This window comes from Paroedura picta, chromosome 5, assembly GCF_049243985.1.
Source record: "Paroedura picta isolate Pp20150507F chromosome 5, Ppicta_v3.0, whole genome shotgun sequence".
NCBI lineage: Eukaryota > Metazoa > Chordata > Lepidosauria > Squamata > Gekkonidae > Paroedura > Paroedura picta.
Genome location: NC_135373.1, coordinates 72,977,384 through 72,992,843, shown reverse-complemented (window position 1 = coordinate 72,992,843; position 15,460 = coordinate 72,977,384). Strand labels below are relative to the sequence as shown.

The 15,460-nt window shown below is 42.0% G+C and overlaps 1 protein-coding gene and 1 non-coding gene across 6 annotated transcripts in view; one reads left to right on the top strand and one right to left on the bottom strand.

Annotated features, from left to right (window-relative positions):
- DOCK4 (dedicator of cytokinesis 4) overlaps positions 1–15,460 on the bottom strand; it is a 320,430-nt gene that overhangs the window by 233,036 nt on the left and 71,934 nt on the right. The window lies entirely within an intron of this gene.
- Positions 247–357, top strand: LOC143839193 (U6 spliceosomal RNA). The gene has a single exon (XR_013231648.1). It is a non-coding gene; the product is annotated as a U6 spliceosomal RNA (small nuclear RNA).

The following is a 15,460-nucleotide window of genomic DNA, read 5'->3' as shown; positions in this document are numbered from 1 at the left end:
CTATTCAGATTAAGAAATGAGGAAGGGACCAATGTAGCAACTCCATGGAATGATCCTAAATCTCGGCCATAAATGTGTATTTGAGCAATATGTCAACTGCAAAGATTTCATACAAATCTCCCTTGCTCTAATTTTCTTTCATTTCTCTTCCATCTTCTACCCCAGTAAATCTTTTAAATACCAGGATCAAACATTTCACTCTGGCTGGAAAAATAAAAATCACTGCTTTCAAAAATTCACTAAAGGGTGCTCGCTTCGGCAGCACATATACTAAAAAAAATTGGAACGATACAGAGAAGATTAGCATGGCTCCTGCGCAAGGATGACAAGCAAATTCGTGAAGCATTCCATATTTTTTTTAAATAAAAACAAAAAAAATTCACTAAAGGGTGAGGGGTTGACAGTGAAAAATCATATGTATATACTGTCTTAAGAACCGTTATTTATTAAAATAGAATTAAATTTACTCAAATCAGAACTAGTGTCCCCCTCCCTGAAATGCTATCATTAAAGGGGATAGTCTTCCATGGGTATACAAATTGCAGTTATTTCAAGTAATAAAACTGTTTTGTCTATAAGGCTGGGGATCATCTTACATTCAGGGTAGTCTTCTTGAGTAAAATGGTACATAGAACAAGGGAGAAGAGGAGAGAATATCATTCTTTGGAAATTTGTCAGTCAGTAACCTTTTATTGGCATAAACTTTGGAAATTAACTTCTACATCATATTTATTATTTTTTAACAATTGACTGCAAAACAAAGAAAATCAACTTCTCACACTAATTTAAACAAAAAAGCACTTTCTGTTCCATTAGGATTATCTTAAAGGTCAGGCTGCTGCCACTCTTGGGCTGCCACTGAAATTCATTACAGACAGACATGGTAATTATGCTCCTTGGGCGGTTAGCTTGTTTGTGGTGCCAGAGATAGATACCATTTCATGACCAACTTAATCCTGTCTAATCCCCGAATGCATATGTGTTAATCACTGATGTGACACTGAAAAAAATTGTTTAAGATCAAAGGCCAATGATGGGGAAAATATACATTTCAGTACATATACCACAGTAAAAACCCCTGGATTTTTATTATTATTATTATTATTATTATTTAATTTCTAGACCGCCCTTCTCCCAATAGGTCTCAGGGCGGTTTACAACATAAATAGTTAAAACACAATAAAATCCCCATAAAAACCCCAATTAAAAGTTACATATAACATATCACATAACATATAGCGGCGGTGTTCACAATTCTGATCTTAGTTCAGCCTGGTGGAGAGAATAATGTTCAGAAGAGGGTGGCACCAATACAATAGATCTAACCATGATCTCGGTGTTAGAGATCTCAATATTGGATTTTAAAATGTATGGATTTTAAAATGTATGTAGAAATAGACAGATATTCAGACATGCATTTGAGTACAACCTGCAGATCTTAGAAGAGCACGACAGTTTTAAATAGTTTTGGGGCAGATGCTGGTCTTCTGTTCCAGCTGTATTACAGATAGGAAACCGGGAGGATGATATTGTTTACTAGAAATAGCCTTGCTGACACATCAACTTCATTTTCACAGTGTAAAATTCTCTTCTATATCTACTAGTGAAGAAATCAGATGTTTATACATGAAGACCACCTATGTGCCCTGCTAAAGAAGAAGCAGGAGAAAGCTGCCAATATAGCCTGCCTAATCCATTCCATCCCCAAAACCACACTGTTAAAAACAGCTAAAATTGTCTGTAGTAGAAAGAACACGACAGAGAAGATCAAATTATTCTCCATTATGCCAATGTAATCCCAATGAAGTTGGTGCAATTACTGTGCACTGGTGCAAAACTTGTACTAATGAAAGAAGAAGCAGTCCCCAGCTATCAGCCCAAGAGATCCAATTCTACAACTGAAAAGCTTCCAGCTCAGTTTGCTCTCTCCCCCACTCCCCAGTTTCAAGACATTTCAGGACTTTCTTTAAAACTTGTACTTAGCGGCCATATTTAGGAGAGATTCACAAGCTGTTCTTCTACATTCACTGGAACAGAGGATACAAACAAGGGCAGCACAAAACAACTACTCTGTTACACAGGGCTCCATGAGTGTTTCTGTGCACTCACCCAGCAAGTATCCAGATGGTTCAGTTTCACACCAAACTCAGAAAGCTGCTGCAACTTATTGCTATAACAGAGAGCGCAGAAGGCAAAGGAAGAAGGCAAAAAGTAGCAATGTCACACAAAGGTGCCAGTTGTCCTGTCATAGTGACACAGACATAAGCGAGCAGAACTGAATTCCTATACAACTTCTGAGCAGTGGTCAACTGTTAAGAGTGTCAGACGGAAGAGATTCTGCATTGTCTCAGTTCAAAAGCCCTTCACTATTTTGCTTTAGTTTTTATGCCTGATGTGAGGCACTTTGGGTCCCTTTGGGAAGACAGACAAGCAAGCAAATAAATTATGTTACACTTTTATTATGGAACTCCTTTCCCTGCGACAGCAATTAGAGATTATCTGTTGACTTCGGAGGCAACCAGGAACTTTTTAGGTTTACTATTCAATTGGCATGGATAGGAGCCTTTTTACCAGCTTGACACCTTTGTAGCAAGACTGATTTATATAGATAGTCTTGATCCTGGGAGACTTACAGGGTCCTAAACTAGGGTTGGTAAGAATTAGATATCTGTGATTAGACTTGCAAGCATCCTGAGGCATCAGAGGATGGGTAAGGCACCCAAACCAGCTGGTCATGGCTGAATAGAACCACCTGAACTTCTTATATTGCATGATGTATGGGATATGCCACATGGGCAGCATCTCTCTGCATATTTTCTAGGGCCAGCGTGGCACTGCCCAAACACTGGGAAAGCAAATAAGGCAAGCTTTTAGGGATGCTGCATATCAGGGGGAAGGGGGAGTGTAATAAGTTGCACAGTTTAATTTGTAATTAATAATCCCATTAATGTTGTGTGGTATCTTCCATTCAGGATATGGTGAACCAAGTTTTGGGAGGAAGTTGTAGGCATACTGAAGAATTAGTAGGAAACCACTTCAGATTGGGTTTCTTCATATGTTGTGACCACTGGCAGCAGGCAAAGGAGACATCCTTTGAGAAGATGTGAGAAGATGCCACTTCCTGCCATAGAAGATCTGCAGCACTTTCAGTGACGTTTTCTCTGATTTCCCCTGACCAGATACACTTTGTGCAGTCACTCATCCCCATCACCCAAACATGATCTTTCTCAAGCTGTGCAGCTAACTTTCGCCTAGCTAATTTTTAAAGGGTGCAGAAAAACTTGGTGGGGGGAAGTGGCACTCCAAAAAGTTATTCAACTTTAGAAAATATTCAAGTCTTTTGGGTGATAAAGGATGAGCAGTTAAAATACTAACTCCAGTGTGACTATTGGAAATCTATTTTCCATATTCTGAATTAGTGCAAATGTCATGGCCATTTCAAGATTTCATGGAGTCCTCACTGTTGAAACTAGACAGCATTACCAGTCATACTAGGGAAGAAAGAAACATCTGGCACTCATCTCTATGACATGAAATGCTATCAGAATAAAACTTCAGAGAATGGTCTTGAATGTGGAGGTGAACTGCTTACAAATTTATCTGCTGCATTTTATCATGTTCTTTTAAAAAGTTCACAACAGCATATGTGGGCCTCCCTTCCCAGTTCTATCCTCACAAAAACTCCCTGAAGTGCTTGAGGCTAACGGAAAATTACCAGACCAGTGTCAAGCAGCAAGTGTCATGGCAGCATAGCCAAGTGAACTTGGATCTTCCAAGATTCTAATCCAATGAGATAACCATTCTGCAACAGTGGTTCTCAAAGCTTCTGGATTGGTTTTATCTGAGGACAGCTAAGTCTATTTCTTTCTTTCAATTCATCAATATTCTAGCACAAGAATAAGTAAAACCTACAAACTGTTGGCAAGTGTCATCATTAAGAAGCAGATCTTCAGGGGGCAGTTCAAACATTGTGTTTTATACTTCTGTGCTACATGACTCAGACTCATTATGCATTGCAGCAGCCATACCAGGCTGCTGCCAGGCATTGCACCAGGGCAGCATGCCCCGGTGCTTCCCATGTACACACGGAGGAGGGAATCCCCCAGAGTATGGGCTGCCCTGGCGTAGCGCACGTGCACACGCGTGCATAAAATGCAAGGCTAGAAAGCCCGACATGCTGCCTGGAGGCAGCAGCAGTGAGGAGGGGAGCGGTGCGGAATAGGGGAAATGGGGCCCCCACCACACAATGGCAGGAAGTGGCATGCTGCTCTTCCACCAATGTGGGTGTAGGGGGACTCCCTGGCCAGCTCCGCGGAGCCAACAGGGATGTGCAGTATCCCTCCAGGGACACCGTACGTTGAGGGAAGGGCTGGTCCGAAAGGCCCGGCTCTTCTGCTTATGAATGGGGCTGGCCCGACCCAGCCTCCACTGGCACCCACGGCATCCCAGGGAACACGGAAGATTCCAGGTTCCCTTGTCGAAGATCTTCTGGGGCTAGGGCACTGGGCCAGGGCTGGCATGGCGGCAGCAGGGTGCATAATCGGGGCTGCCCTGCTGCCACCATTCTGGATTTCCAGCTCCATGCATAATGGGTCTCAGTGACTTTCGCAACTGTGAAATAATACTATAGACAGTAGGTCATTTACCAGGCAGGTATAGATTTTTTTTCTCACATCCTCAGAGCTCCAAGAACAATCAGCATGTCCCTTGTAGAAACTGCATATGGAACAGGAGGCCTATCAACTCCTGGAACTTGTTACCAGGAGTGTAATTCACCTTCTCCTGCCCTGTTTAGCTATCATTAAGCCAGAAGAAAATACTATTCTGTACATGTCAGTCATCTTAAAAGGGGGAAGGGGAGAACCAAACAGAAAGCTTTATCCAGCATCAGTTTCCGCATTACCAGGCTGAATTCAGAACTGGTTCCCATGTGGTTAATTGTTACGAAAACGTCCACCTCCTGTACCAGCTATAAATGCTGGGAAATTCACATTACAAATTTGCAATCTTCAGGATCTTCTAATGATCATATTTATAAGCAGATAACATTAAGGAATGACAGTATTCTTTAATTTGGACACTTTTTGTCAGTAAATGTTATACTAATTGGATTGATAATTGTTCTTGAATGCAGGGTGCAGTGACAGAGTAGCCCAGCTGTTTTGTAACTGTGAACAACTGGCAGCAGCAGTGGGTGGAGGAGTTAACAAATAAAAGTTTCAGCCATGATCACCAAAGAAAAGGAAATGTTTCTTTGTGTGGCTCAATTCATTTTATAGCCGCTCCTAATCAATTACTGACGTGCTGCCCTTGATTTGATAGTCTGTGTTTCAGGGGGAGGACCAATGCTCGGGCAGAGGCAGTCTGCTCAACATCAGCAGTAGGCACAAGAACACAGTTGACTCTGCCTCTGAAAATAGGCATTGATAACAAATGCTGACAGCTGGAATTATAGCCATACCAAGCCTGCTCCCAAAATTCTCCATGCCAGGCATGCTAAATGCAAAATACAAATCCAGTTTAAAAACAAAAAACAAAACACCCAACCTGCTTCTGTCTTAAGAAATCCAATGAGAAGAAACTGCTAAGGAGACAAGTCTAGTCACAGGCTTGCAAATTCTGACCATTATCTCCATAGAAACAAATGTATCACACTCTTTGCTGCATGGAATTCATTGGGATTTTGTAATCTTGTCATAAGACCCTTAAATAGGTCACAGCAAGCTTAAATAATTTTGACAGTAAGCAAAGAAGAGATGGCTAATATCATGCAAATCACCTTGCTAGCAAAGTTCTTTTCTCAATCTGGACCAAACTTATAAGGATCCCACAAGTCTCATATACACAGGAATATTTATAGACTATAAGAGTATATAAAAACTGGCTCTCTATTTCACAGTTTTTGGAAGACAAAACCCTGAAGCCCTTTCCCCTATTTGTTTTGCCACTCAAAAAAGATCTATGGCTGCCTGATATTAACCTGTCTGTTAACCTGTTCTGATTAGAAGGCATTCCAAGTTGGAATTTATTTAAAACTTGATTCTGACTCCACTGGAAAGTGTAAATTCCTTGTTAGAAAGGATTTACTACACCTTGTTACAGTTATGTACATTTTAATGGGACTCCATTAAATCTCCCCAATGGGATTGATTGATTGATTGATTGATTGATTGATTGATTGATTGATTGATTGATTGATACACCACAAATCTCAGCAAGCTGGCTTGGCGTGGTTTCCAACATTTTAAAACCAATACATAATAATAAATACATTATCATAAACATCAAACATTAAAACACTAACATTAACTTTAAAATAAATTAATCAACCAGTGAACCAGCCAGGCAGCTCATGCCACTATACTTAGGCTTCCAGGGGGAGGGGGAGAATATAGGATATAGAGGGAGCCCTGTCGATGTTTCCATCCAGTGGTGTGGTGGTGTTCATTGGCCCAAACCAAATGCCTGGCAAAAGAGCTCTGTCCTGCAGTTTCATAAGGGCCCTTAGTTCTTCCAGAAACTCATTCCTCCAGGTGGGGGCCAGGACCAAAAAGTCCCTGGCCGAGACCAGACATGCCATCTTTGGGCCAGGAATCACCAATTTGTTAGAACTGGACAATCATAATGTCCTTTGGGAGTTAATCGGTTCCTCATATACACTGGGTTCAGGCCGCAGTTCGCCTTAAACTAAAGGTTAACACCAACACCTTGAAGCAAATCCAGAAATCACCTGGGAGCAAGTGCAGTTACCTCAAGACAGGTTGGATGTGGTCCACAGGACCTCCATATTAGAGGGGCTAAGTTTCAAATGGCTCTGCTACTATGAGGGAAAGGTTAGATGTAAGCATTATAACTGTAATTGGTATGCAAATTGAATGTGTAGTCCCAGATTTGTATTGGTCTTTCACTTCCTTATAGCATTTTTCACCGTTTGTATGTTGCAGGGCATTTCGGAAGGTTAAAAGTTCCTAAAACAAACTAGCATGCCTGACAATGGGCAATTCCTCCTTTTCCAGGCCACTTCATCTAGTGATCTAACTCTGTAGGATAACTCAATTTTTAAATCATTTTGTTTTCCATTGAGGCGCTGTCTTCCTTCACTTACAGGTGACTCTACCTTGCATTTGTATTCTTCCACTCAAAGGCCTTGATTAGGTCTGACAGACCGCATACTGTGCTGGACATAAAGGCAGATATGTCTGAATCCAAGTATTTGTTCCCATCTAAGTTTCTCAAGTAGTTTCCAGAAGCCATCCTTCATCATCACCTTCCAGGTGAAGCTTTGCAGGTGAGTATATGTAGATGTGGCTGGAATACATGAATGAATCCACTGTACATTTCCAGACATGCATCTGCATACTTAAGATGCTCTCTGTACTCATCCATAGTCCCAAACTAAATAGATAGCTGAGCAGTGGAAAGAATGGGGGGAAAGAACCATGAACACTGAGATGCTCATTGCAACTATCACATCATTTTTACTGTGGCTCCAATCCATCTTGCATTGGTTTTCCTGAAAGGACATCTTAAGGACTCATCGTAAAATCCAGCGCATCTGTACAGCCATAGAAACAAAGCGAATACATACCAGAAGAGAAGCATGCTATTCATCAAGCCACAGACATAAAATCGAGGATGGATGTGAAAGCCTTCTTCAAGCATCAAGGCAGATTGTTTATGGACTGACACTGATAATGGGACATTCTGCTGGGCTCATATTGCCTCGCTATACCCCACCACACTGGAAACAATGGAGGCTAATGACATTTTTGGTGCACAATGAGCTGGAACTCCTGGTCAAATTTTCTTGAAACTTGGGGGGCTCTTTCTAGGAGATGCTCCAGCATCAACACTGCATATTTGGTGACTCTATCGGAACTCCCTCCCCCGCAAACCACTGAATATACCCCGAGACAGATTTGTCATTGACCTTAGTGGTCCTCCTGGGGCAGCCTTTCTCAATGTTTTACTGTTGAGAAACCCCTGAAACATTCTTCAGGCTTTGAGAAACCACAGAAGTGGCACAATTGGGCAGGATATGGCTGGGAAGCATAAATGTGTACAAGCCCACCTGGGGCCCCTCCCCTTCCCACCCCCTCTGGCCCATCATTGACCATATACCCATAAATGTTTAACAAATTTTAAAAGAAATAGGCAATTCCATGATAGTCTGCTGCTCTAATGTTAACTCTCCATGCAAACATTATTTTTATATCAGTTGGCCTCATAAGCTTCATCCGAACCCACTTTGACATATTAAGTAAATAGCCAACGAGCAGAACTATACAACTTCATAGAAACTGCTACACATTAGCATTAACTAATCAACACAGCAGAGTAGCCATGTTGGTATGCATCTGGGCAATGAAACAAAGCAGTTAATATTCTCAGGCCAACACATACAAACAGTCCATTGGTTTTAAACAAAAAAACAACAACATTTGCTTGAATGAAGCAATTTCTCAAACACTAAGCAATCAACTTTAGCATCCCTTCTGGGGTTTAAATCTTACCAGAAGGGGGAAATTAAAAAGAAACCCTAAGTCAGGATGTAGGGCAGTATTCTGGGTCAGTGTGCCAAGAGGAAAGGAGGAACATTAGAGGCTGGACAACAGTGGTACTATAATCTCACTGTTTGCCAGTGGGTGTTGCTATGGTTACAGAGCTCATTAAGGGGGTGAGATAGGAAAGCCACCCTTTTCAACAAGTGGATATCACACACACAAGAACAAGGCAACATATATATTGGGATTCATTTACACCAACCCAGAATCTACGAGATTTTAACATTAACAAGGGAGAAATTCCACAAGTTTTTTGGCACTAGCATTCTATGTTGTTTTTAAGCAAAACAGCTGCTGCAGTGGAAAAAGTCTTCTTAGACTTTCATGTAATGTTTTGATTTGCAGATATCAAAGTGCCCAAATGCCTTGTGAACATGGATGGCGCATTAGCTCTACACTCAGCACATCTGTCACACAGCAGCAAGTAGCTTATTTGGCTTATCCCACCCACCAATATTTGCTGCACATTCTCAGTACAAGCAAGTATCATTTGGCTTGTGACTTTTTCAAACATCATGTTGCCAAAGTTGCCTATTTTGCAGTCAGTCTCACCTTCTCAGAGACTGAAATTTATGCGGATGGAACTTACTTGGTACCCTGCTGATTCCATTAAAAAAAACATTTAAAAGACGAACACATTGAGCACCCTGGCAAATAAAGCTGAAAGTCTCCAACTATCATTTTCTGTCTGTTCAATACATGCCTTCACCTTGCCTTTTGTACACAACACCCAGTATTTCTGGCAGCTAGAACTGAAAAGGCAGGAGGTATGATGTCGGGATAAGAAAAATAATACATTCTCGCCTCTTGGGCCAGTCAAAGCTTCTCTAAATACTCAGAGAAAAGTCAGTGGGGAGCACTGCCTCTCTATTAGTAAACAGATTTATCATCATTATTGTTTTTAAAGTTTATTGTTTCTTAATTATACCATGCTTTTTAACATAACACAGGACCACACAGTAGCTAATATTAGAGATCATAATCCAATACGTGAAAACAAATTTTTACAATTTACAAAAGAGTAGATTTCAGATAAATTATAGGAAAAATTTCTTCATGACAATAAAATTGGTTACCTGGGGGAATGTGTTTTATTCCCCATTGGGAGGTCTTCAGGGAGAGGTTGGACACTCTAATTTTGAATCTCCTGCTCTGAGGAGGCACTTAAAATATAGCCCTTTCACAATTCTGTGAAATCAATCACATACACAAACACATACATACCAGAATATCATCTATGGGGGGATCATTATAATCTAGAGATGAGTAGTGATCTACAGATGATGGTAGAGAACTGCAGACTGCATTTGAGTTGGAGTGGTGCAGGTGTGTCCCTCCTGGGCTATGGGCTTTGGCCAGCCCTTGCCAGCAACTGTTTGTATTTTGGGGCACAGACAGCAGACCAGCATCAGTCCTGCAAGTCTGGAAAGTGCAGGAAGATCTAAATAAGAGTATTTATGTCCTGAAATTGTAAATAGTGAACAAGTAAATGGATGGAGAGACTTGAGAACTGATTGACTTCTTTCAAGCTTGCCGGTGTAAATAAATAATAAAAAAAGCAATACTTGCCAGGAAGGTCCTATTAACTCAAAGGCATAAGTAGCCCAAAATTTCAAGTTGAGTTAGCTTTACAGGAGAGCAGACAGTGAGACTTTGGGGAAAAATAGGTGATCCACTTTTATTAGGCAACGTCGGCCCTGCTGACAACAACCTTTCCCAGCAGTAGGCCTCAGGCTTCAGAAGGGCAGACATCACCAACCAAGCAACCAAGGGGTGTCTGGGACCACATGCATTCCTTTTGAAGGGATGCATGTGAGAGCAGAGACCTTTCCCTTCAGCCTAACTTCCTGGAGATGAGCTGTACTTCCAGGGAATTCTCAGACCCCACCTGGAGGCTGGCATCCCTAAATCTCAGTGGGATACAATATTACACTTTGGACATATCATGCAATCAAACTTGCTAGAAAAATAATTAATGCTCAGCATGGTTAGCGGCAAAAGGAAACGTGGTCGCCAAAGGATCCGCTGGCTCGACATGATCAAAGCTGATACAGGGATGACCATGAACCAACTAAAAGAAGCAGTCAGAGACAGGAGTGTATGGTGAAGACTTTCCTATAGAATCGCCAAGGGTAGGACAAAACTGAACGGATAACAGCATCATCAAAAATATTATTTATGGCTTCTGACTTAAAATTCAGTTTCACTAGAAAGAAAAAGAAGAAACAAGGAAAGGTGGCAGACAGTAAAATAAAGGTGGTAACTTAGAAATTCTGCCAAGGAAAAGGCTTATTTCCTTATTTTTTAACGCAAAGTAACTTGTACTTTCTGTATTTCCCTTCTGGCACCTGAACATCTGCCAAGAAAAAAGAATATGAGGTTTATTTGTGCTCTACTGAATAACCAAAAATGATCGCAGAAATGGTCATTCATTCATCAGTTTGGTAGCATGAATGAACTTCAATTTTAAGAATATAGTCTTGGCTTTCAGAAAGGTCACTAAACATCCAATAACCCTCCAATAGAGCTCAATTTCATATTGTTAAAGGCTAAAGATTACTTCTGGTTTCTAAATGAAGACCTTTTATTAAAACAAACAGAGTGCACAAAAGCAAAGGTAAGCCACACATTTCTCACACAATAATTTCAATCCTCAAGATAAAATTTCAGATCTATCCTCCAGGGCACGTATAAAGCCAAACATTCATACATTTTAAGGAGGAAAATTGGGGCATCCCAACATTTCCAATAGTTTTCTGTAAACAAATATATGTACAAGTTAAGGCTCCTGAAGTCTGTGGGTGAAACTGTAATGTTGTTAAAATGTCTTCCTCATTGCCTGACACCACTGATATTATGACAAAAAGAGATGGAATTTCCTGTTAGCTTACAGAGCCCAGCAGTCCACTGTCTGCGGAGCATTAGTGGCCAGAAGCAAGCTGAAAAAGTAAACCTCTACAGACTGCTGTGGTGAGAAGAACATAGGATATTGGAAACATCCCAGGTACAAGACTATCAAACTCATGGGAAAGCTGTCTCAGGCTGATTCAGGGCTGATTTCATGCCCTAATCTGCCCCTACTTCTACCACAGATTACATGAGTATTATTGAAATAATGTAGGGAAAACACCTGGTTTGAAAAAGGACACTTGGGAGCTAGAAAAGGTTCAGAGAAAACAACCAAAATAACCAGAAGTTAGATCCCTACAAAGAAGAATATGGGAGGAAAATAACGTATGGTGTGGAAAGAGAAGTTTTCATTCACTCTCTGTCAATATACTAGATCTTTAGGGCACTCAGTTATAAGATGACTAGTAGGTTAAGCTTGTTGTAGCCGAAAATACAACGGGCGCTAGCATGGTGTTAGGGTGGAGTACTGTGCTTGAAAGTGTTGGATTTGAAGGGAGGGAGGGAGGGAGGGAGGGAGGGAGGGAGGGAGGGAGGGAGGAAGGAAGGAAGGAAGGAAGGAAGGAAGGAAGGAAGGAAGGAAGGAAGGAAGGAAGGAAGGAAGGAAGGAAGGAAGGAAGGAAGGGCAGAGTCTGCACTTACTTTGTTTATTCCATTGTCAATCCTGTTGAATCCAGATCGCTTTGAACTCGGGGCTTCCTCTCCCCCCCCCATTGAAACAGGAAAGTGTTCTGCATGTCGTTAGGGAGGCTCAGAAGGAGTGGGGAGCCAAGCCTCTTTCTTTCTTTTCTTGGAGTAGGGGAGAGGATCGAAAAAAGCAGAGAAGGGAGAAAAAATCCAGGACCGACAGAAGTTGAGAGAAATTAGGGTCTTCTCCTTTAAGGCAAGCTTGTCACATGACCAGGTGTGGCCTATCAGAGGTTCTCTACCACGGAGCTTGCTTTCCCAATCCGGATTTGAAAAATATTGAGGGTTAAAAGCACTCTAAGATATTGCACAATAAAGCTAGGGTCACTCCGGATCAATCCTTCTTGCTGAAGAAGAAAAATTTAAATTGCCCCAAATCCAAACAGAAATCGCATTCTGTGTAGAGGAAAGGAACTGAATCGACCTGGGATTGGAATAAAAGCTCCATGCAGTTTACACCAAGGAGACAAAGAAAAGGAAGGGAGGAAAGAAGAATGGGGCAAAACGGATGGGAGGAACGAATTAAGAAGGGCCCCCTGTTTTCGCGGTGATGCCTCTGCCCCTTACCGTGGGCTGCATAGCGGGCCTTTGTCGGGCTGGCGCTCCCCCATGGGTTAGTCTCTTGGTGGAGAGGCAACCGCTGCTTGCTGGGGGGCCATCGCCAGCACGCAAAGCATGGCCAAGTTCCCCCACAGACACTCGCACCGTCGCTGTCGAAGCAGCCACTTGCAGCATTGTGCGGGGCAGCCCAGTGACCTGTGCCCCTGGGGTCAGACTTCTGCTACCACTCCCTGCAGCGGCATCCTCCTCGGGTGAGGAGGCATCTGCACGGTCCCCCGCAGCTGCAGTCCTCGCAGAGACACTGGCAGCTGTTGGGGTGGGGCCCTCCCCGGCCGAGTAACGGGCTTGAGGCCTGCCTCCATGGGGCAGGTTATGGCCGCCGATCAGTGAGGCAAACTCTGGCTTTCTGGTGAATGGGGGCGTCCCCTCTGTCATCATTTCTGGGCCAAGGGGCCAATCAGAAGAAGACACAGAGGAAAGGGAAGGGGATTGTAAGCCACTTTGAGACTCCTGGTAGAGAAAAGTAGCATGTAAGAACCAACTCTTCTTCTTCTTCAAGACCAGTGGTTCTCAACCTGGGGGTTGGGACCCCTGTGGGGGTCGAATGACCTTTTTACAGGGGTCGTGGCAGGGTAAGCAGCCGCTACTGTTGTCACTCCTCCTGCATGTGTCTGTCTGGAGCACTGGGAAAGAGTGAGATTGGCATGGTGGGACAAGAGGCAGAACTGAACTAAGAAACCCCAGAAAAAAAAACAATTTATATACAATTATGAACAATGGATCTTCAGCCATTGGTCAGTTTTGGTTTAATTTCTGTGAAAGAACACTTGCATAATTTTATGCTTGGGGGTCACCACAACATGAGGAACTGTATTAAAGGGTTGCGGCATTAGGAAGGTTGAGAACCACTGTTCTGGACAATGTCCCTGCCCTGCTGCTGGCCTTCCAGGTATTTGAACAGTAGCTGTGGGACATAGGAGGGTGGATCTTTTTACATTCTTAAATTCTAATTAGGATCAAGAAAGCAAAAGAACCATCTCAGGCAAATTGAGTAACAAACAAGGGACTTTACTTAACTAGGAACTATATACTGCAAAACTTTCTAGGAAATCCAGGACACCACTTATATTAGTGCAAAGAAACACAACCATCATCACTACCAACAACAAAAACCTTATCTCAGCTTGTTTTTGAGGCTTATTTCCCTGTGCATTTCAGATGAATTCAGCATTAAGTAGTACCCAGACACTGTACATGCTGCTAAATCGTGGTGCTGAAACATTGCTGTAAGGCTCCTTGAGGCATTTTGCAATAAAGCACACAGCTGAAAAAATCGAATCAGAGACAAGGCAGACGCGAGAAAAGGCAACAATTCTCCTTGTCACTTGTTCCTGTTGAGTCACATAACTTATTAGACTATATCCTGATTTACAATATTCTTTTTAATTTAAATGCAAATTGATTTCTCGTAAGAAATTTGCATATGTTGAACCAATCTGGTACATGATGGAACACACATCACAACTACAGCATTTCTTGGTACAACCTACTTTTTAAAGATTTCTTCTTCTCCCCTCTCCCCCAATATGTTAAATTGCAATCTGAGCATATATTGCACTGGTCATACAATACCCAGGACTTGGCAACACATTCCCAGGAAGTTTTAACATGAAAAAATAAGCCTGCAATAGGAAAGAAGAACAATATTGTGAAATGAAACTGGGAAAATAGACGCTGACTCCAAATCACCATCTTCCTTACAGCTCCACTCATTTCTGTATCTAGTTTACATTTCCTGATGCCTTTTGCAGATGTGCATTTTCTACTGCACTATCCAAAAGTACAGAAAGAGGAAGTGCACACAGTGAATGTTTCCTTCCATTATTAGAAATGGTCCGTGGCTTCCTAAAACAGTAAAGGAAATAAAGACTGAAGAAAAGAAAGTGGAAGAATGTAGCCCAGCCTTTCTCAACTTCTTTTACCACTGAGAAGCCCCTGAAACAGTCTCCAGGCTTTGAGAGACCCGAGAAGTAGCATGATGGTACAGAATATGGTTGGAAAACATCGCTGTGTACATACCGACCCAGGGCTCTACCCCTTTCCACCCCCTCCTGGCCCATTACTGGCCACTTTGGAAGGGGGGTGGGAAGGGAGGGGCCCTGGATAGGCGTGTGCACCATACATGGCCATATGACCCACTAAAAATATATTAATATATATTTCAGGGCCATCAAGAAACCCCACGGTTTCATGAAACCCTTGTTGGGAAAGCCTGATCATTCTGACAACCACTGTAATAAATGAGGAATAGGTAGCAAAAGTAAAGCCATAATACATTTTTGCTCAGGCACTGTTTGTTTTCATGGTTCAGCAGAGCTATAACTACCAACAGTTAGTGGTGGTTATTATGAGCAGAAAGTCCTGGGATCAAATCTCAATCACATAACAAATACATACTTATAAATGATCCTGCTGTTAAACTTGGCAAATTCATCATTGCTATGGCATCATTCTTGAAAACAACCTTTGTCCCTTGAAAATCTAGATGTCAATAGATCAGTGGGAAATTTGTGAACTAGTCTCTTGAGTGCAGCACTTCTGTGTGGTTGATATAATCACTGACTTTCAGGGTTATTGTAAAGATTACTGGGAGTATGTATGTGAAATATTTTTCATACTTATGAAACACATTGTGTAAATATTATTTTGTAAGAAAAAGGATCAGCCTGTTACTTGTTCCA